The sequence below is a fragment of the Haliaeetus albicilla genome, chromosome 7, assembly GCF_947461875.1.
Source record: "Haliaeetus albicilla chromosome 7, bHalAlb1.1, whole genome shotgun sequence".
Classification (NCBI taxonomy): domain Eukaryota; kingdom Metazoa; phylum Chordata; class Aves; order Accipitriformes; family Accipitridae; genus Haliaeetus; species Haliaeetus albicilla.
The window spans coordinates 8,976,523-8,993,890 of NC_091489.1; the positions used below are offsets into that span (position 1 = coordinate 8,976,523).

The 17,368-nt window shown below is 43.8% G+C and overlaps 1 long non-coding RNA gene across 1 annotated transcript; it reads right to left on the reverse strand.

Annotated features, from left to right (window-relative positions):
• Window positions 1-570: 570 nt before the first annotated feature.
• Window positions 571-16,629, reverse strand: LOC138685840 (uncharacterized). Its single transcript, XR_011325221.1, has 3 exons — window positions 16,546-16,629; window positions 16,119-16,456; window positions 571-700 (listed from the first exon to the last, which is right to left on the reverse strand). It is a non-coding gene; the product is annotated as an uncharacterized lncRNA (long non-coding RNA).
• Window positions 16,630-17,368: the final 739 nt, after the last annotated feature.

Sequence of the window (17,368 nt, forward strand, 5' to 3'; positions counted from 1 at the left end):
TTTGCTGTTTTTCTCAGACCTGTCTGGGATTTCAGCTGTTAAAAAAGGGAGGGAGATGGGGGAAGACAGGCTCTTCAAGTTATTTTATGAACCCAGCAAACGCTTCACACATTTCAATTTCTGCCACTCTGTGTTCCTTTTCACACTGATAACCACTTGAAAGCATCTTGCAGGGGAGAAGGTACCAGAGAAAATAGTTTTGGATGCTCCTTGTTTATTGTATGCAGATCAAGCAGTTCTTATTAACTCAGTTTCCGTTCTTCCTTCATAGGTAGCAGTGCTGTGATATTATTTGCAAGCAGCCAAGGTAATTACCATCCAGCAGGGTCCAATTGTTTTCAATTAAAAGCTTGACTGAAGTCTTTAGTTTTTAATACCATTGTGACCATCTGCTTTCACTGAAGTTCATCAGCAAAGGCACAGGCCTCATTCTAATGCTGCTTAATTATATGGAGGAATTTTTTTTTTTTTGGTCAGAGATTCATTTTTTCCCTGCTAAAGAAATGGGCAGCAAAAGGGCTGCCTGGTTTCACTAATAGCCTGCCACAAGACGGAGTATCTGGGAAGATCATTACCTTCCTGGGAGATCCAGCTGTTATCGCACTGACAAGAAGATCCAGGGGACCGACACGAGAAAGCAGTTAACCTCAGCCACCCTCCTCTCCATTCAGTCACTCGCCTCCTTTTTCTTCCAGCAAATCTGAAAAGGCCACAAGGAAGAGCAGTTCATCTAAAAACAGGCAGTACAGTCCTCCCCTGCTGATTATGCTTTTGGACTCCTGGCCAGGCCAGGAAGGCAGGCAGGCAGGCAATCCCGCCTGGGCACCCACTCCCTCCTCCTTGCACGTACGGTGAATCTTTTGCAGTCCCGTATCATCTCGGATCTGAGGATCTCCAAATCCCTTACAGGGATTTATTAAGCCCTGCACAATCCTCAGGAGAAGTAAGTAAATATAATTTTCCAGACAGGGAAATTAGGGCAGCAAGAGGTTAAGTGACTAGCCTGAGGCCAAACAATAAATAAGTGGCAGAATCAGCATGAAGATCTGCAAAGTCCCAGGTTTAACGAAAAGTCTCTTGAGTCCTCAGCTCCAGAGAAGGAAAAACAACACCCCAGCACTCAAATCCTCAGGATGCTTAACTCGTTTACTGCAGTTCTGCTTTATATGTGCCAGCGCTAAGTGTGACTCTTAATATTTCCAACTGTACTGTGCAGAGAATGGCATTTTGTAGATTTAATGCAGGAACTGCTGTCTGAAGGCAGGGAAGCACGCTTGATATTGCTCCATACCATCAACCCAGGCAGGCACACAGCTTCCTTACGGGTGCCTCCTGTCATTTCTGTTACACATGGCTATTTCCAAGAATCACCCCCCCGAGAGGCACTTTGCCAAGTACCAGTTAAAGAGGAAGAGTATGTGGTACGACACTGTCAAAGCTGGGGAGATTCACGGCACTGCTCTAGTGGTAGTTTGAATCCCTGAAACAAGAAACCAGAGACCTTTCCATCTTCTTGGCCAGCCATATAGGTACCTCCAGCCTTCAGGTAAATCCCAGAACTGTTCATCCAAGACTTAAATCCCTGCTCCTCACTCATCTTTGAAGAGACAGAAAGTTGGGTTTCACCCTTGCACCCGGGGGTAACTCTCTCTCTGGCATGTCTTCACTCACAGAGCAGTGTTAGACCCATGTAACGCTCCCTCCCAAAGGCCAGAAATCCTGCTCCCAGGTGGTACATCACGCAGGATGATGATGGTGGTACATCACTATATCTACATCAAGGCTGTTGTACAGCCAAGCCCAGGTCTTCTATGCTATATTGAGGCCTCTGCAGCACCTATGCAGCAAAGGCATTGAAACTGGAATCTGAGGCTTGGGAGATAATTACTTCAGCAAATGGTGTAAATTACTCCAGTATTTTGAAAGGCTTGAGGTGGTGTTGTTCAGCTACCTTCAGCTATTGCAAATGTAATGCAATTTGTTTCCATAAAGATTTCTTTTAAAGCTGTGTGCAGTATGTGTCCTAAATACATAATTACACACCAGAGTATAATGGCTCATTCGGGTTTATTTTGTAACCAATATGCATTTAAAAGCAAATTCTGAAGGAATATGCAGTAACAAACATGCAGCACACATTCTGGAAGATGGTTTTCTTACACTTTCACTCCTAAGCAGCTCCCAGAGGCCTATTCCTGCCAGAGAAGCAGACAAGAAAAAGTGAGAAGAAATAAACCCTTTCTTTAAGAATTACCTTGAAGGAAACATAATGACCCCGTTAAGAAAATAGTCCAGTAAACACATTTTTGGCATGGGTGTCCTGTGAATTGGATGGCCTAGGAAATTAGTAATAAGATTTTTGCAGCTATCCTTCCTGCGTCTGAAACTAATCCATGCTCATAGCAAGTCAGCATAGCTATTCCAAAGAGTTTTTCAGTGACCTATGCAAAATCATTTGGCAGCATCCGTTTGGGCAGCTCTTACGGAGCTATGTGTGCACTGCAAGAATTATAGAGAAATTTCTGTCCTTTCCCAAAGTACTCTCTATAATCCCCCAAGAAGCTGGTTTCTGGTGAAAAGTCCTACAATGACAGGAGCAAGAGCGCATCAATGCATGCAAGCAAAAGATTTAAACAGCACTCAGAGTCACCTGGGGTTGATCTCTAAGAGAATTTCAGATAACCACTCTCCCTTAAGTTATCAGTAGTTCAACATGCCGCTTTATTCACTAGCTCTAGCCAAAAATATTTTGACTTTTTTTCCTTCTTTTGTAACTCCACGAGTTGCCGTAAGACAAGAAGCCGCCTTTTGACAGGAGTGCATGACCAGCAGTGCCTTTCCTTACATCTTCTCATCAAGATCTCAACACTGTGAAGAGCACTAGGTCCATCCTGCTTAATTGAAAGCACTTAAAATTGAGATGCTGAAATCGGGTACCAGGCACTTCCAAAGGGCACCTAAGATCTAAATCTCCCTTCAGAAGCATTTCTCTTTCTCCATCAACTACAGAGGCAATTTAGCACAAACAGACTCCTAATTCTGGCACCTGAGTTAATTGCTTAAAGAAGAATAAAAATTAATCAATTCTGCCTCTTTGAAACTACCTGTTGGCTATATTTAAGCAGAGGAGCTATAGATGTAAGAAGTTCCCTGTTTTAAAGATGAAAGGGAGAGAAATACCTTGCCTTCTACCTTATTGTCATTGTGCGTGTAAGTAGGTGAGGCAAGGCAGGACTTGAGATATCACGAGCCTGGACCCCAATGAGCAAAGCCAATGGTTCAGTCTGTGAGAATCCACTTAGGCAAAGGGGCTGTAGGTCAAGGCAAATATCAGAGTCTTTGTGCGAATAACAAGGACTTGTTCTGCTTTTGTATCTGCCGATGACTCTGCGGCATCCTTCACAGCAATAAGTAAACTAACCCACGCTGTCATGCAGAGAGGTTTTGCCCGTCTTTGTAGAGGCGACTAAAACAAGCACGGAAGGCAGCCCAGGTTTAGCAAAGGCAGGAGGAAGAGCTCGAACTGCATTCTGGCTAAATATGAGGCTATGCTATCAAATTTTACATGCAAAGTACACAGCTCATCCCACATACTCTCTCTTTATGGGCCTGTAGCCTATGCACCCGTACTGCATGGAAATGTGCTTTCCTGCCCACATGGAGACCCCGTGCATCAGTGAGCAGACAAGACCCGCACATAAACATACACGAAGTACAGCTATAGGTTTTTCAGTTTGTTTCTGGAAGTGCAAATAAGTCTGAGGGAGGCTGACATGGAAAAAGACAACAGTGTTTGGATGGAAAGTAATAATCTCTTCCTCATCAAGTGAGATAATCCCGTTTTCCCTACTATTTTCAATCTAATATGACTAAAGTAAAAAATCCAAATGTAATTTTTTTCTTCTTCTTTACTCTTTTGATTAATTCAATAAAAATACTAGAGAATTTTTAAGTGAAAGTATATGGAAAATCACTCACAGCCCTGGGATTTGTCTGGAAGGTCTGCAGCACCTCCCTGCTGGAGCTCCAGAGCGAGGAAAGCTTCATTCATTTGCCTTCTTCCAAGCTGCACATTCACTGAATCCAGATGGGATCTGAATTTTCAGTGTATGTATTAGAGGTCAAAGAGCTGCAATATTAGCGTTCAGATTTTACCACACTTTTTCAGACCTGAGCAAAAATGAGATTTCCAAGCACATCTGCATCATAACAACTCTATTATATCTCATAGTCTGTTCTCTTTAGATCTAATAATATTGCAGTTCAAGTCAGAGGCAGCTGAGCCTAATGAGATGGATCACTGGAAAATGACCCTTCAGCCTCAAGACACGAGAGGTGTGCCACACCAGTCAGTGCTTAGGGGGAGGCTGATCGCTCTTTTTGGTCTTTCCAGATGATCTCCGTTTTGGTTTCCTGACTTCTCTTACCTCTTCCCCCTAAGTCAGCCCCCACACACACTTTTGGAAACATGTATGGTGCAGCAAAATGCTTCAGACTCAGCTGAGGGCAAGGGGAAAGAAAACTAGTATCTCACACTTTGTACATTTTCCTTCTGCATAAAAGGAAAAGCTTCCTCATTTTTTCCACTGTCCTCATCCCTTCTTAAAGCACCCAGACAGCTTAAAGACATAGATGTAGAGTCTGAGTATCAAGAATCTATGTGAAAAACAACATTATCAGAGGATCACTCTGAAAACCTGTATTTCAGTGAGCTTTGTGCCATTTCCTGAATAACACCCTCGGATCTCATGTACTGTCTTATAATTACAAAAAATATAACTTGGTATAGCATGCACTATGTCAGCTTTGATTATGCCAGCAGAGAAAGACATGGGATAGAGAGAGAGAATAAAGGAAGAATGATGGCTGTCTACTGGCTTATCAATTTACATCTCTCTACAGTAAATCTAAGTCCTTTGTGCTGTCAGTCATCCACTCCTACAGCAGTGATTGCTGGAATATGAAAATCACGGCTTTGAGATCCATTTGTACATTCACATATTTGCACAGCCTTCCTGGGTTTATTGCTTCAGTGGCTGCAGCATCCCCCATCAGCATGGGACCTGTGATTTGAGGCTTGATGTTTCCCCCTACTATGCAGCTTATGTGCAACAGTTCACACCAACACTCTCTGAATCACCACCTCTCCAGTTCAAATTATGAAGGAAAATGGAAAAAACCCTCAGGAAACTGTAAAGGTAACAAATGATCCTGTGTTAGATGACATATTTTCGGCCTATAAATCCCAATAATATGTTGTGATTGTGGCTAAAAATAACACACCTCCTCATCAAATATTTACTGTGACATAAACAGCCACCTAGCCAACATCATGCTTTTGAACACATTAACAGCAATGGCATATTTTCAGCTGAAATGACACACTGGAAATTAATGAAGACAAGAAGACATGAACAAAAACCATCTCACTGCTGCTGTCGCCTCTGTAGCAACTGTCAGCAGCAAAGAGCAGCTTCCTGGAAATTTCAGAGGTGTGGTGTTCAGAAAACAAAAATCGTACTTGTTACAGGCACAACACGTGGTTATTTACAGGCACATACTACAACTAAATTTCCTATGACCTGAGCAGTAATTTAGGGCCTCACCCTTTCCAAGCTCTCTCCCATCAGAACCCACAGACAGGAGTAGGTCAGCGAGGATTCTTGCTGTTGTAAAATACAAATGGTGGTAGAAAAGCATTTTTTAAACCTTTTTATGTGCCCAGTGAGGGCAAACACTCCACCATGTAAAAATTCCCACAGGACCACAGGTAACTAGCAAAGAGGAGAAGAAGAATCAGAAACCATCCTCACCCTAAGAACTGCCTTCAGCCATTCCTCTTACATGGAGTAAGCATTAAAATCTGTAGCAGAGTACAACCTTCATCTAAATACTTGAATACAATTTGCCTCTAATGGGTTAAGAATTGTGATGCAAGGAAAACAAAAGCCACTGGAAAATATGGCAGGATAATAAATTATTGCCTATTTCCTGAACTTACGTAAGTTGATCAGAATCCCTTAGAAAACTCTCCAGGCAACATTTCTGTCTTAAAATTCTCTGCATTAAAAAAGAGAAAACTGTCATATTCATGCGCTCAGCTTTTGAGCTGCATTCCGTAAGTACAATTCTTCCAGATCAGCAAATCTGTACAATATGGCAGTGTTTGGTTCCCACACTGAATAAAACATGGTCTGTCCTATCCAATCCATTTATTAGACTCAGCATTAGTTTCTCACTATAAACATTCCTAATAGCTTTGGATGATTTTCTTCACAAAGTAACAAGAAGAGCACGAAACCACTACTGTCTTTAAAATAAACACATATGTTATGTTTTGGGTTTTTTCCTTGTGTTGAGGCTGAAGTCTCGTAATGCTTGGCACTCCATGGGGCTTCTACTGCAGAAGGTTATTTCCTCCTTGCCATCTCATAAAATCACAAAATTCCCGTGTATGGGAGGAAGGAGTATTACAAGCAAGTAAATGACAACAGAGAGACCAGAAGGCCAATGTGTTCATAATTTACCCTTAAGTTTAATATTAGAGTCCTGGAGTTTGATTTGAACCAGTAAGGATCCTTATCTGGGGAACAGAAAATTACCAGCAACAAACAACCTTTTGCAGCATTTGTTACTGGTAATAAATAACCCAAAATAGCATTTGCTATTTTTGCAGCTCCTTAGAGATCCACGTTACCTCCACTCAAAGCCAGTCTCCCTTACAGCAAGACCATCACCTTCTGCACCATCAGGAGGAACAGCACTGGGATTAACCCAAGGTCCACTGAAGTCGGTAGCCTGTTACTGACAGTGGCCAACTGAGGATGTCCAGGAAGCAGTAAAAGCAAAGAAAGCCCAAGTGAGCCACAGTTATGGCCTTGCATTTCTATTCCATGTCCGTGTGTCATTTGAGCCAGCCTGAATTTTCATTTTAAACTGCTGCCTGCTAAAATTGCCTTGGTGAGTCAAAGACAGAGCCCAGACTATAGGGTGGCTAATGTCCGGTCTTGACAATCTTGCCAAAAACCTGAAGATGTATCTGTGCCCATAACACCAGAAAATCCATTAAAACGCTATTCAGTCTTTCACCTACTCCGTGTTCTTTCACCTTTGAGACACGTTTTTGCATGAGAAGTACTTGAATGACAGCTCTAGCAGCAGCCTATCACACCAGAATAATAAAGGATTAATTACCTCCATCATCAGCACTCTATTATTATTTGTAGCATCAAGCGCCTGCTCTTTTCTTGTGAGCTACAAACGCCTGGGAACACAGAAAAGAAGACACTGTGCATTAATTCAACAAGTCTTCTAGCCTGCACCTGCTTTTAATTAGTTACTCTCAAATCAGACCTGCAGAGCCAGAAGCTGCAAGCGAGAGCACCACTGACTGCTGGCCTGGCTGGGCTGCCAGTGTAATTAATTGCATTCTTACCATGGCTCTGTCCTCTGCACAAACAAAAGTTAATCATTTACTGGGAAAGTCTGAGCTGATGCTTCTCCGCTATTTGAGCCAGGGTGTAGAACACTTCAATAATAGCATCCCTCCTTTTGTATTTACTGCTTGCCTCTAAAAATGACGTGCTGACCACCTCAGTGCCGCTGGGGACCTACACGGAGGCAGAGGTTGAGAAGGTATAAAGGAAAAAAAAAAAAAAAGAAGTGAAAATCCAAACTAGAGAAGTGCTGACCACAGAAAACCACCACTCAGCAGCTGTCCAGAAAACAAGGGCTTGCTTGGGCAGAGGTTTGGCAAAATGACAGCTAATAACCTGGCTGCACTGGCATTCCTCTAGCCCTCAACGTTACAGTGTTCATGTAAGGTTCAAGCTATTCATACGTATTAATGACTGTATCCTCAAAGCGCTCTTTCAGAAAGAGGGAAGCATCATTCTTGCTATTTAATACATGACAAAGAGAGTGGCTAAGGGTCCTCTCCAAAGTTTCCACAGAAACCAGCAGAAAAGCAAGGTCCGCTGCACCTTGGCACGGCTGCTGTTTTCAGCACAAGAACATCCCTCGCTGCTGGGAGCTCAGGCGACCACGGGCTACACCTCACCAGAGGGCTGGCAAGAAGACAGTGCAGAAACAGAGGTTTAGGCATGGAGCTGATACCTGCGAACCCAGTGGTACCTGTGGAGCGTGTCTGAACGGAGACGGAGGTGTACAGGTCTGAACAGGAGCCTTACGCTTCCACCACCGCAAAGGAGCGGGTGGGTTATTGCTCACAGCTCCACGTCTTCTGCTCCTTCCTCCAAGGATGGCCAGCACCGTTTCCAGGCAGTATTCCTGGGGCTAGAGCGAGGACAGGAGGGAGAGGGATGGCAGAGCTCGGCAAGCCTGGGAACAAGGAGACACTTCCTTTCCCTGCTTGCTGGAATAACCCTCTGGGGTGATGTGAACTTTCTTCCATAGGAATAAACTGCGAACAGACTGTTTGTTTGTGAAGTGGGGAGAGGGACTCAACCAACAACAATCTTTGAAGCTTTCCAAACATGACGTTTAGAAACCGTGGGCTTTCTTTTTAAATCTTTTTATTTCACTTTTTGAGAGCAGCCTAGTACCTCTCTGTTTAAAATTAATGGCATATACTTGATCAAAAATGCTAAAATGCTGGTTCCAGCAAATTACACAGATAATTAAGCCTAATTTCAATAATGCTCCGAAACACTACTAATAAATCTTTGGGCTCTTGCATTCCTTGAATATACACAAGCTACTTCACGAACACCAAATTCCACCCTCACAGCTCCTTTTCTGTCAAGCTTTGGCAACCCCGAGCTACATTCCGCTGTCAGTTATATCCCTGTAAGTCTGGAGCAATTGCTTGTCCTCAGTGGCATAACTCAAGATTACAGCTGTGTAAATGAGCACAGAATGTAGCTTGAAACGTTGTAAATCTGACCTTCAGCTTGCTTCCATGAAAGGGGAAAACCCAGGAACTTGTTTTCACATCCAGTAAGCTCCTTGAAAAACTACCCTGCATAAATATTATGATTTCAGTCATAGATATAGCAGTATTAAAACAGAGTTAAAACTGCCCAGTAGCTAGGTCTGCTGGGAGGGGCAAGATGCTGAGTGTTATATTTATGAGCTACTACAAGCAACACTTGCTTTTAATCACTGATGCACACTTTGCCCCCTACTACGGCACATCAAGACCTTCAGCCTATTCTTGGTTAATAGGTCACTGTCTGACCTCAAGATACTGCAGGATTTCATCACCAGCAGTGCTTGAACGTTGATCCCCCAACCTCCCAACCCACATAGCTGGGTCTATCGTTTTGGGGGGGCCCATGGGGTGTGCACCTCCCAGACCACCGGAGAGCACGACACCTCTACAGACCTGGGCATCACCATTGCTCCTGCAGAGCTGTTAGCTCGCTGCCCCCTGAAAAACTGACACAAGGCATTTGGGGCCACATCTTCACATGGGGTGGACAGATTCAGTCCTTGTGCCCCCCTGTGCAATGGGATTTTTTACTGGCTCAACGGCACATCTGCCTGCACTCTCAAAACACCCATGGGTGGAGAGAGACTGGGGAATTGAGATCTCCCTTGTTGCCCCGACTCCTCATGGATAAGCAGGCCCAGCAAATACAAAAACCTCTCACAGCCCCGAGTACCTTCCCAGACACCTTTTAGCCACCATTTCTCTGAAGGGTACTGTAGAAGACTTGTCAAACCGAGGGTATTGCAACACACTTAAACTGAGTTAGAAGGAAGAATATCACAAAAAACAGGCTTCTACACAAAACACCAAAAAGAAAAGAGAAAATAATAATTTCAGTGTCTTTTGTTTGTAGAAGCACAAGTTAAATAATTCATGATTTTTCTAAACAACTGTTTTTGGAGAAAACATCATTTGCCAAAAGTGCAGTACAATCCTTGCAGAGTTGCCATTTGCAGTTATGAAAGCGTAACTTAGTTATTACTTATATACACGTCTGAAGCGTTAGCTAGATTCAGGCTAGAAAAAAAACACCAAAATGTTGCACAATAAGTGCTCCTAACATGTTGATTTTGATCATCAGACTATCCAAATCTCTTTGCCCTGTCCTCATACGTCCATGTAACATTCAGAAATCTCTATCAGGCCACTAAGTATAACAAATTACCGGCCTATACATTCAGGACTTTTATCTGTCCAAAGAATAAAATGATGGCTCTGTACTACAGCACACAGCTGGACAAAGCTGGACAAAGATGCACATATCTGTGGCAGCAAGGGTATTTATTAACAGAAGAAGAGCTTGCAGAGGATATGCCAGCATTTTATTCGCTTCTAGACTGCATTATCAATCTCTGGCATTACCGAAAATTAAAAGTCACTGCATTTATGCAAAATACTTTTAAACAAGAAGCACCTCTTGTCTTCATTTCTGATTTTCTTAAAGCATAATTGGATGCATTACCATAAATGAATGAAAGAGCCATGAAATCTCATCACAATGTGAAGGGAGACTGGATCCAAGTACGATGGCCTGTAATTCACCTGCCAGTGCGGGGCTGCTTTTAAAAAATGGACCAAACTCACTTCACGCTGATTGCTATTTTAACCACTTTAAATATTTTAAAATAACATTTCCATTTTTCTTTCTATATTAAGGAGTGAATGTGCTTTCCATTTTAATTCCCAAACTGAAAAAGCAATAGAACAGTGTTTGAAGAAGCCATTTCACACACATGCCAACACAGACATGTACTTGGATATAGCAAAGGGGGCAATATTCTTGACTAGCACCATCAACAGGTCAACAGACTACTAGGAAACTCTGGCAGGTCAGCTAAGGACCTATATCAATGATGAGAAATAAGAGGGAGTTTCTCTTTACTTAACAATGAAAACAGTTCCCGTGACAAAATCCTCCTAGCACCTGGTTTGTTTTGGAAAGTCTGTGGGATCTGCAATGCCTCCTGCAAAAGGGGGCTGTTTCTGTGGAATTGGAACAAGATTACCCACAGGTATTTAAACTAAAAAATCATTAATAAAATTACCTAGATTTAATTTATTCTTTTATTTTTCCTCCCCTGTTTTCCACTAGCTTATCACTACTTCAGAGTTTGTCTTGAGCTAAATGTCACTGGAAACTCATGTGCTGGGTGCAGAATAATAAATTTCTTCCAAGACCTTTTGAGTTACAGGTCATTTAATATAGTAACTGTGGGCAAGCCAGGCCCCCATTGTGCTCCCACTAATGTCAATGAGTATTTCTTGCCCATGAGTTCAGAAATGGATACCATCCCTGGCTGTGACAGATTGCTCCTAATCTAAATTTGTCACACGCTGCCACTATCTGTACCTCATTTTCTGGGTGCCCATCTTCAGGCATCCAAAGATTAATTTGCAGAGTAGGCAGGAGCTATTGGAAGCGGAGGGAAGACAATCTCCGCTTTGCGTGCAGAAACTCTTGCCGTTTGGATGCGGTTGCTGTCCTTCACTCACAGCCCTTACGAAGGACTCTTCCCCGCTTCCATCCTAAATGCAGGCGAGTAAATGCAGGTGCAAAGGGGAGAGCTTATCTGGTTATTGCTTTGTGTCTGCAGCAGAGTGGCAATAGTCCAGGGAAGCAGAGAACATAAAAAAAAGGAAACAAGAACTGGGAATTTATGCCCAGGACAGACAAAAAAAAAGCCATTTTGTGTTAGTGCTGGCAGAGAGCTGCGTGCAAAGACACTGTCATTTGCTCTTTGTTTCTGGCTGTGATCAGGATTTGTATGTTTTTGTAAAGAAGCCCATCCTGAGTGAAAAAAAACAAACAAAAAAAAACATACCAGCAAAACAACCTTTTTCTCCTTTCAGTAAAAACTAACCATGACCTCTTGTACCTGGCTAACTTATCAGGTGGAAAAAGATTAACATCATGAAGCTCCAAGCAATTTCAACAAAAGCAAGGTCCTTGAGTTCCCTGCAGAGACCTGCCCAGTTAGCTGACCCTCTTTTTTGATTTTTCCTCTCTACAACTAAGTTTTTCCGGAGACAAAAAGAATAAGAGCACTTCGGTGCACCCAGTCAGCTGTGAATATGCACAGGATGAAGATGCTCTGCTGAGAATGCCAGAGGGAGAAAATGACTGATCCTCTGCAGAGTCCAGGAAACCCAAAACCTTCTACTGACTAGTGAGAGTGACAAATAAAGAGATAAAATAAACCCAAACCAACCACAAAGGATACTTATTTGGTCAGGAAACACCATCCATCCGTAGCCCAATGTTTCACTTCACAATTCTGAAAAGTTTCAATAAATTTTTTCTGGGCTATATACCATTCATTAAATGCATGCATATATACTAGTCCTAAAAGACTGAAGAGCTTCCCTTGCCAGTTTTTCTGTATCAGATTTTCCCATGTTTACAATGTCTTTCTCTGTTGCTGTGAGATAGACCTATACAAACAAAAATCAATCCCTGCCTCACTGCACAGGGAAACACAGACCCTGAGTAACCACCACGTGCAAACGGTGTGGACAGCCTAGATTTCCATCCTTTAACCTGTTCAACTCTTGGAAGATGAAAAGCAGGTCAGGATTTTTGCAACAGGACTTTGATTTTTTTCAACAGACTTGTTCTCCTGAGGTCTTCAGATGTCCATTGGAGGGTAGGAGTTACTGGCTGAACAAGAGGATAGCCCCTGGCACACAGCAAGTCCGTAAAATGCGGACTTTGCAAACCCTTAGATGTGTGTTTAAGCATATAAGTAGCAGGTGAAACCCTGGCGCCAATGACAGTTTTGCTGTCAACATCAATGGGGGCAAGATTTTAGCCAGTGGGATTAATTTATGAGATTAATGTAAAGGAGCAGGGCCCAAATTGTTCTTTACTCATCAGAAATGAATAATACTGATTTTGAAGTAATGCCAGATAACCAAATTACACATGCAAACAAACACATTATGATGGACTGCAGCAGTGTAAGTGAAAAATATTATTCACCTTCCAGGAGAAAATAAATAGTTTTTAAATGAACCTTTAATTTAATCTACCCCTTTAGAATATTAGCTTAAAAGAAAAACTTATTACTCCTTAGGAAATATACCCATAATGGAAGCTTCCCAGGTAGCTCTCATGAAAACATTTAAAATAGATGTGAACACACACTCTAGGTTTCCATAAATGTCAACATTTATTTCTGGTAAATATTGTCCCTTGCTTTATCTCTGCCAGTGGTATCCCCTCAGACCAATAAATCCATGCAGGAGTCCATACCTACTTATTACTCTCATCGGATTAGGAAAGATTACAAGTGACTGCTGCATAGATGTACAGGATGGAGTCCAAACTCTTCCCCCATGGGACAGTCTCACACCGCTGTATGACCCCCAGGAGATTTTTTTTCCTGCTCTCAAGCAGTACGGACATTCCTGGTGAACCAGGAAAGTGCAAGGGCTGCCCCCCCTCTCAGGTCAAAGTGACCACCGAGCATTCATTAATGAGTTGTCTCATAGCTAGAAGAGCCATCTTAACATCCTACACTGCCTTGCTACATATGTCTACCTGGCTGACATGCGGTAATCACATATACTAATCATACAGACCAGAGGTTAGGATAATTTAGCGTATTTTCTTCAGAATTCCCCCAGGAGAGATGGAAGAATTGCCATGCCTATTTCTCGAACGAGAAACAGTCTGTACGTACCAATACAGCCCTATGAGCAGGCCTTTCACTACGAGTGTGGCAAATGGCAACCACAGCCAAAAAAGTGGGGCCGTACAGAGAAAAGACTGCTAAAAATGAAAGGACTAAATTCACCCTGGGATTGCACTAAGCATACAGGGTCCTGCAAAGCAGACAGTCCGAGTGCAGGGAAGCGGGGGGTAATACAAAGCAATTCACTGGTTTCCCAAAGAAGACAATGCTGGCTGAGGAGGGCTCACAGCCAAGACAAATAGAGATGTGCTGATTGTACATCTGCCCACAGGCTAATTTTGTTGTGGGAGAAGGGAGCCTCGGAAACCTTAAGCTATTTTCCGTCGCAGGAAACCCTTGGTGATGATGGGAACGCACAAACTGCCTGTTCTTTCCCTGGGAGTGATTTGTCCCTGGGTTGCACCAGGTGTGAAGAAGTCTGCTGGCACAAGGTCCCTTCGAACCAAAACTGAGGACCCGAGGGGAGCAGGAGGGAAAAATGAAAGCAAGAACAATTTCATGAGAATGTGGAGAACGGCTTTTAGCCTTTTGCTAAAGGCAAAAAAAGGACCAAAGCCCACTGGCCATGAACTCCAGTGCCCCTGAGTAAAAGCCCATCGCTACCTCAGGAGGCTGAGAAATTGAGCGATGGAAAAGTAGCCGTGACAACACATAGCAGTCAGACTCACTGTGAACTTCTCTTTTATTGACCACAAGCAAGGAACACTCAAGAGAATCCAAGAAAAATACACCCTGTGCTACTGGTGAAAAATAAATACTTGTTTTGTGGCAAAGGAGTAACCTGGAAACAAAAGAGAGACTGGGAAGCCACTGTGGTAACCGAGCCTAAATAGCAATTGCAGTGAAATGTCTGGGAACCCTGCCCCTGTACAAGTAATGATATGTTCGGTGCTCCTGAAGCTGTTCTCAGAACATGCTCTAACAACGATGCATTTGCACAGTTTCAAATTTGTGCTGAAGACAGTTAATTGATATAGATGGAGAAGGCCAAATGGATGGATGGCTTGACCTCAGAACTTGGCCTGAAAGGTATCCTTAGTCTCAGCAGGAAAAGCGCTGTTCATTTTGCATACCAAAGCCTGAGAAGAGGGCATGAGAAACCCAGGGACGTGCTAGTGACCTACTTGGGGTTTCTGTGCACTTAAAGCCACCTCAAGCTTCAATTTGAGTCATTTCTCTACTTGCTACAAACATTCCCCAAACCCCATAGGGGTGTGAAACCTGATCCAGTACTTTTCCCAACTCATTGCTGCACAGACCAAGAAGTCGGGAACGATGGGACACGCTCCAGGTCAAACCTTCTTCCCAGGTTTTGGGGAAGGCTAAGGCCTGGCCTTGCAGTGCATGTAGCCTTCTGCTGGGAACTGGCCCTCCTGCCCTAAGACCCTTTCACCCTCAATAAAGGACAAATGCAGCAAGGAAAACCCATCCTGAGAGCCAGATAAACCTGCTCGCTCCTTTCCACAGAGTGGATGGAGCATTTCCTGAGACGCAGCTCCTGCGTCCGCAATAACAGCGGCTGGCTTGTCTTCTGAAAGGTGGGAGGTAGCTATCACCTAGATTACTGTTACTGGAGCTATCCTGAGAATGGGTGTTGACAAGGATATGGAAGATACCAATGGGCAATGATCCCTCTTGCCTTTCAATCTCCGTGCTGGCTTATTCTGTTGAGTTCAGCCTATGGATTGGAGCTTGAACTGAGACACTAAGTAGCTTCACTGCAGTTAGTTAGGCACATTTAGATGCTGCCTTGAAATCCTTCTTAAGCCCACATAAAGCCCTCAGACCTGAACTTTGTGGGGGTTGTGTTTATAAGCAGTGCTTTAACTGCTGAACTCTGTCCCCTGGTTGGCAGCCCACCTGCTTTCCAGCAAGGATTCAGGGAAAATCCCCAGTGCTATCTGTACCTGGATGCTAGAAGGACAGCCAGGATCTCCAAAACAACATGGGGAAGAGCCTCGAGCACCCCGGTGTACTGCAACACAACTGCTGTCATGAGAAGCCTGAGCAGACTCTGAGGGGTGGGGACACAACGCAGCACCGATGGCTGTGATGTGGCAGCTCTCACATGGGCTAGCCTAATCTGTCTTTGCTCCCCACGGCCCTGCTACTAGGAGCCACCCTTTCCAAGAGTGCCACAGTCCTTCCCATCTGCTGGAGACCCACCTCCTGCCCGGGCTGCTTCTGCCATCCGCTCTCCCCAGGGCACCGTCAGCAGACCCTCCACCCAGGGTGACCCCCGAGGACACACACCTACGCCACGGTGGGTGGCTCAAGACAAAAACCCCACAGTGGGAGATTAGCCAAGCTCATGTCCATCCCAAGCAAGAGCCCTGTCACCTGCTGACAAGTGACACACCAGAAAATGTAGAAACCTTCTCTGCTGCCTTCCCCCCTCCCAATCCAGCATAAATCACACCAAAAGGCAGAAAAGGTAGAAGCCAGTTAGCTTTTCCCCTTCGCTCACTCACCTGTCCCTCCACCCATGTCCCCTCGCCAGGATGGGAAGCAGAGGCTCCAAAAGTCCCAGACAGCTGTCCCTCAGGTTGTCCAGCCTGGTTGGAAGCAGAAGGTCCTGATGCAGGTGGCATGAAACCTAGTCTTGTGAGAGCTCATCTTGGATGTACAGAGAGCTCAAGACATGGTTTGAATTTGGCAGCTGCCCTCCAAGCTGCCCACTGTTTCCTTGGCTCAAGAGTGAGCCTGGGACGTGTCCCAGCTGGAGTCTGGGATCCATTTTCCTCTATGTGAGGCTCCAAAAACAAAGGGACAGAGACTGTAAGCTGCAGAAGGCCTCCTCCTGAAGTCACTAAGAGTCAAAAAAACCCCCCAGTTCACTGAAAATACAAGCCCAAACGTGTTTCTTAGCATTTCCATCCACAGTACCATGCAATATACCTTCTGCAAGTGCATTTTAACTATGTCTCTGTTGATCCTGCCTTCTGCCCACTCTGGCTTGTATTTAACTTTCCACAACAGACCATACTCAGCTTTTGGCACAATAAAACAAACAGGTTTCTTCCTTTTTATTTGTGTATGTCATTAACATTAAACACATGATGCTGCAATGACAATGGAACTGATGGCTTAATGGGATGAATTTTAATTTAAGTAATATTTCCATTAATCTAAAAGCTCTCCCTTAAAAGTCTGTAGAATTTATTTATTGGAAAAATTCCAGCATAATTCTACTGAAAATTCTCCTCTGAATGATAATATGTCAGACTTTTAAGGCTCTCTTCTGACAGGTTTTCTTTTCACCTTTGAATGTTACCGACATAAGAATACACTTCTCCCAAGTCTTCTGTGTAATGAAAAAAAAGCGAAAAGAAAAAGAAAGAGGGACTGCTGCAGAAATCACAGTAGCTGCAAAATACCACAGCCCCAGATCTGTCCCCTTGGCTGGAGAAGTGCATCCCAGATTTGTTACTGGTTTATTTTAGGTTATGGAAAATGCAGAGGATTAAAAGGCAGAGGGAAGCAGATGCCATGCAGGCAGAGGCAGCTAAAAGCCAATATCTCTCTCCGAGAGCGCAGAGGCACTGCACCCAGCACAAGAATGTGTTTTGAGGCAAAGCTAAGCTGTGGCAGCTGGGGCTGGGACAGAGAGGTGCAGCTGCACTTGAGGAGGTGAACAAGCAGGTGGCATTCCCACTCTCAGAAATCAGCAAAAGCCACCATGCAAACCAAATAAACACTGGCCTGTGCCGGCTGTCCTCAC